Below are 6,325 nucleotides of genomic sequence, written 5' to 3'. Positions count from 1 at the left end.
CTCGAGTGGTTGTTTTATGTATTGTAGTCTCCTCCCCCTATTTATCACTTTTTCTATGTTCATTCGTGGTTATATGACTTACTTGAGTGGTTTGATTAGTTTAGGAAAAGTTTCGGAGTGAATTGGGACACTTAGTTCAAGAGTGAAAGCTTAAGTTAAAGAGTTGACCGGGGTTTAACTTTTGTGTATACAACTCCGAAATAGAATTTTAATAGTTTCAATAACTTTGTATGGTAATTTTGGACTTAGGCGTATGTCCGGATATTGATTTGGAGGTTCATTGGTCGTTTTGGCTTGAATTGCCAAAAGTTGGAAAGTTGAAGGTTTGGAAGGTTGAGAGGTTTGACCAAGAGTTGACTTTGTTAATATCGGAATCGAATTTTTGTTTGGGGAGGGGGGGGGGGGGGGGATTGGTCCGTTGTGTCATTTATGACTTGCGTGCAAAATTTAAGGTCTATCGGAGTTGGTTTAATATGATTCAGCATTAGTTTTAGAAGTTGGAAGTTCATTAGTTTCATTAGGCTTGAATTGGGGTGCGATTCGTGATTTTCATTAGGACTTGTTGGTGTGTTTGGATGGAATCTCGGGGGCCTCAGGGGTGATTCAGATTGAAATCGGATTGGGAATTGGACTTATGGAAATGTTGTGGGCATCAGTTCATGTAACTGCACCTGTGAGGTTTTGGCTGCAGGTGCAAATCTGTAGAAGCGGCCAGGTGCACGCAAATGCGAGAAATGGGAAGGAAGCCTGGGAACGCAGGTGTGGAGGTGCAGCCGCAGAAGTGGGTGCGCTTTTGTACAAGAAGTTTCGCAGAAGCGGATTTTCACTTAAGGGACCGGGGACCATAGATGTGGAAGGATTCCGCAGGTGCGGACGCACAGAAGCACGAGATGGATTGTAGGAGCAGACCCGCAAAAGCAGGATTTGGGCCCAGAAGCGACCGGTCGGACTTCTAGTAGATGTAGCAGAAGCATGAGTTTTGCCGCAAAAGCGGAGTCACAGGTGCGATCATTGTGTCCACCGATGTGAAATCACTGACAAAAGAATAAAATCTAAGGGTTTAGTTGTTTTCTTATTTTGGGGATTTTATAGTTCGGGCTAAGGCAATTTTTGGAGAGATTTCCACCTAGATTGAAGAGGTAAGTGACTTTTAATCACTTCTGTCCATAAATATTGAATACCCATTAATTATTACACGTAATTTTTATAAATCTAAGTTAAAATTCGGGAATTCGTACTATGTATTGGAGAGTGAGATTTGGCGATTTGAGGGTCGATTTGTGGTCGAAATTGAATAATTTTGGCATGGTTGAACTCGTTATTGAGTGTGTATTAGAAATTTGTGAATTTTGTCGGGTTCTAAAATGTGCTCCAGGGGTTGACTTTTTTTATTTTGGTTAAAGATCTTAGCTTTATCGTATGAAATTGATTCATATAGCTTGTATTGATTATATTAAGTTGTTTGTGAATAGATTCGAGTTGTTCGGAGGCTAATTCACGAGGCAAGGGCTTGTTGGAGTAGTGAGTTGCGCGTTTTGAGGCAAGTAAAACATCTAAACTTGGATTTGAGGATATTTTACCCTGAGAACTACGTTATATAAAAGATATTGGGGTGACATACGTGCTAGGTGACCGGGTTTTTTTTTGGTATCATATCCTGTTATCCATGTGTTCCCTCTGCTTGTTTGATTATTTGAACTGTGAATCATGTTGTACATCATGTCTAGGCTATGTGCTAGCTATTTGAGACGTGATATGGCCATCCTTGTAGTTTCTGAGTTATACACCTTATTTGCACACATGTTCTCAGTCTTGATACTATATCCGTATATGATATATCTCTCTCAATACTTCTTATTGGATTCCTCACAGGTGTTGATACCACTTAAGGGTAATTGTGTTAAACTGAGTATTTGAGATGTGTTTATCTGAGACTTGAACGACAAATGCTTGAGTTTGGTACTGATTTTGAGGCGACGCGTACACTAGGCCTATATTGGGCTAGGTGTTATTGTTTTGGGGCGACGCATGAACCATGCCTCACTATTGGGATAAATAATTATGATTAGTGCTTGGGAGGGATCCGTTCCTCCTAAGTCTGACATGCCAGCAGCGGGCACATGCATAGTATTCCGTCACATGCTTGATGGGCAGTTATACCAGGCACTCGTACAGTGCTAAATGTAAATATTCTTGATGGGTCTACTGTGATACTGTTGATTGACATGTATATCTGACATGTAGGCATAGAGATGTACTTTTATCATGCTAACTGATAATTGACCTACTTTATCTGTTTTCGACTTTAACAGTTATACTTGAAAGCATGCCCACATTACTCAAATGTGAACAAGCTGAACTTGATATTATTGAGCTACTGTTTCTACAATTTATCGTTTATATTCTGAAATGTTATCGATTATTGGTATTGGTATTAGATTGTTGTTCTAAGCTCTCCACTACTTTGAACCCAAGGTTAGTATTGTTACTTATTGAGTATACTAGGTCAGTTGTACTCATACTACACTCTGTACTTCGTGTGTAGATCCAGGCACATTCGACTGAGGTGATTTTGAGACTTGAGTTGTGCCAGCTTTTGGGAGACTATGAGGTAGCTGCCATATCGTCCGCAGTCCTTGGAGTTCTCTTCCTGTTATCTTTATCTTTACTGTTCTTATATTCAGACAGTTGTATTAGAGAATTTTACTTGTACCTTGTTATTCAGTAGTGCTTGTGTATTCGTTGACACCAGATTTTGTGGTTGGTGTAGTAGCATTATTGCTTTAATCTCAAATATCTTTATGATAATCTTCCGTTGTTGAGTTATTAGACCATATTATTCCATTTTCATTGATATCATGTGATTTTTAGCTAACTTAGCGGGTTGGATTAGGTACTATTACGACATGTGGAATTAGGGTCGCAACACTATATCTGTGTTTCTGGAGCTCTGTCTATCCCTATTATTTGTTGTTCTCATTCTGCCTTAGCTGGGTCGGTGACAATTTTTGTTTTTGGGTTGGGAACTTGCCGAGGATTAACTCTTGAACTTCTATTTCCAAATTATTTAGCCTATAGCTTCGTTTCTCCCCTACAACCTCCCCAAGTCTTAGGTTCAGGACTAAAAAATCATGTGCATCTGGGAATGCTGCACTATCACTAATCGGGGACAAGTTTGTGGTGGAATTTTAGACTTAATTCTCTTCCTTTAGGATGAAGGGACTTTCTTCTTATGTTATTTTGTTACATTGATCAGTCCCTTCTCAACTTGAAGGGTCTGCTCCTCCAAGTATGTTGGGAATGCCACTATTATTTTCTTAATTGTCTTCCTTTCTAAGTAACCGCAATAGCCTTATTCTTTTTTCTCTTTGTTTTTGTTTTTCAAGCTTGTTAGTTGAAACTTTATAGGATCCCTTCTTCATTATATGCATACGCTCATCCTTCTCTTTTAACTTTGTTGGAGTCTGAGACTGGACAACCTCCATTGGGGTATTGTCTTGTGGCAGGGATACCAACTTATCTGCAGTTGGCAGTCCAAATGTTGGAATTATTTTTTCACTCAAGCTCTATGTTCTCTAGTTGTTTCTTTTCGTCCTTTCCTTAAAAAGATTTCTTCTTATTATTTTTAACTTTGACCTCAATTCGACATTCTTTATTATCTGCCAGCATCTTCCCAACCTTGATAGTCTTCGCCGCTCCTCAAGCGCTAGGCCTGTCCGCCTTACGCTGTGGTAGCCTGTATTGCTCATCTAACAACCTTGCATTTTGCAGTCGAAATAAAAGTCTAAAATATTTCCATATTTAACATTTTGATTAAGCTTCTCCACCTCTCCATGTGAATCAAATAGTGCCGCATCTACCTCATTAACTTTTTGGTCTGGTAGGATCAATTTCCACCCTTGTTTTTCCTGTAGTTATTATGATATGAGCAATTGTAGTCTTATACAAAGCAATAAGGGGGTGAATTCATTCCATTGCAGCCTAAGTCATGGTAGTGCTACGAAAGTTTCGGGAAAGTTACCCAAATTAGAGTTAGAGTCAGTGACAGATCTATTCATCACGTTCGGGGTGGTACGCCACCCGCAAGCTTCGGCGAAAACTCTATGTATATATGTAAATATGTATAAGAAATAGTATATATATTTAAAGTTCCACCCGTAGAACAAAAGTGGCCAAGGTGTCAGTGTCAAATGTGCATCTTTTCCTAAAGTTGGGTCGTTAGGCGAGAGTTCGACTCTGGTCGTGAGCAAATTGTTTTTGGCTTGCATTCAGTTGCAATATTAAGAGATTTACACTGACACGACAAACTTCTATTTTAAATGTTTAACTTTTTGTTTCTTTTAGTTTAAGTATAAACTAATAGGATAAAATAATAATAATTTTTTTTTTATAAAATATTTTCTATTAATTAATAAAAAGTTAGAATCCTTTTAGGATCTTTCCCAATCTCCCTAAATCCCAATAAACCAAAAAAAACCCAAACCTTTTCATCACTTTTCCCTGCTTGCTGCTCGTCGTGCTTGCTGCTTCTACTTTTGCTTCATGCCTTCTCTGCTGCTAGCTTGTCATGACCCAAAATCCTAACCTGTCGTGATGGCACCTAACATAGTACTAGGCAAGTCGACATTTCAGAATAATTCCAACACTTTTAATAGAAAAGGAGTTAAAGCAGTTTTAAATAATAAAAGTTCTCATAAACGGGATCGAAAGTCCAAAACATAACGAGGAAACTCCCAACATAGGGGTGCCACAGAGTTCATGAGCATCTATACATCACAAGTGTGGAAAATACCGTCTATGATAGTGTGAAACTAAATACAATAAGCGGAAAGATAGGGAAGGAGAGACAAGGTCTGCGAAATGCCGGGAAGCTACCTTGGAATCTTCAAAAGATCAATTGTGCGATGCAAGTCAGCAACTGCCTTGACCAGAAGCACATGGATCTGAACAGGATGTGCAGCGTATAGCGTGAGTACAACTAACTCAATAAGTAACAAATCTAATCTTTGGACTAAAAGTCTGATACCACTTTTGTCACGACCCAAACCGATGGGCCGGAACGGGTACCCGGTACCTTACTCAACTGAGTACCAACGTAACGTATCTTTCTTAATACATCATCATATACACATGCATACGGGCCTAATAGGCCAACATGATTCTTTATAAACTCGAAACATAGGCCTACAAGGCCGTACAATCTTTTATGTACACGACATATGTCTACAAGCCTCTAAGAATACATAAATGTCATAAGGGTCGGGACAGAGTCCCGCCATACCAAACAATACACGTCTAAATCATACTAACCAAACGAGCAACTCGAAGCAAATGGAGCGCACCAACATCTTTCGCTGAGCTGATAGCCTACTTGGAGGGCTCTCGACTTGTCTATCGGGACCTGCGGGCATGAAACGCAGCGTCCCCAGGCAAAAGGGACATTAGTACGAATAATGTACTAAGTATGTAAGGCACATAAATAAATACATGAGAGATATGGAAGATATATAGAGTACATGACTCAACGTGTAAGTCTGAATAACTTTGTAAATCATAAATTACTTTTAACATCATGCATATGCGTATGAATGTCATGTCGTGCATAGGTACATATTTCATAATATCATCAGCCTCTGAGGGCATCCCATCATATCATATCGGCCACTGTGGGAAAAATCATCATCGTATACCAGCTGATCAGGTGGTGGTGCGTATATAATGTCATAACCTTTCCCATATCCCATATACATATATACATACATATATACGCGTATATGATGTCGTTTGAATCATACTTATATATATATGCATATATAACGCCGTTTGAATCATATTTCGGCCATTGTGGGCAACATCATCATCATATACAAGCTGATCAGGTGGTGGTGCATATATAACGCCGTAACCTTTTCCCATTCCATATACATATATTTACATATATACGCGTATATAACTCCATCTGGTCATGGGTCAATGCACATGAATGCAATTCATGAAAAGTATGTCAATAAAATCATTCGGAAGGTCATAAGACCACTTTGCCTCTTGAGCAATATCATAAAGTAACATCTTTTCAACTTTCGTATTTTTCTGAGACCGATGAACAGATGATAAAATATTATGACACATGAGAATTAAAGAACATAGATATTTCTATTACTTCTATGAGTAGAGTCACTTATGGAATTTGTGCATTTGCACGTTTCATTCATATCGTATGGATCATGCCAAAAGAAAGAAGGGACAACCTTATCATACTTGTTCCCGAAATTATTCGAACGGATCGGCTTCTGCGAAATGTGGACGAAATTCATACTGGGACAAA

Source organism: Nicotiana tabacum, chromosome 1 (assembly GCF_000715075.1).
Source record: "Nicotiana tabacum cultivar K326 chromosome 1, ASM71507v2, whole genome shotgun sequence".
NCBI lineage: Eukaryota > Viridiplantae > Streptophyta > Magnoliopsida > Solanales > Solanaceae > Nicotiana > Nicotiana tabacum.
Note: the sequence above shows the minus strand (reverse complement) of the source record.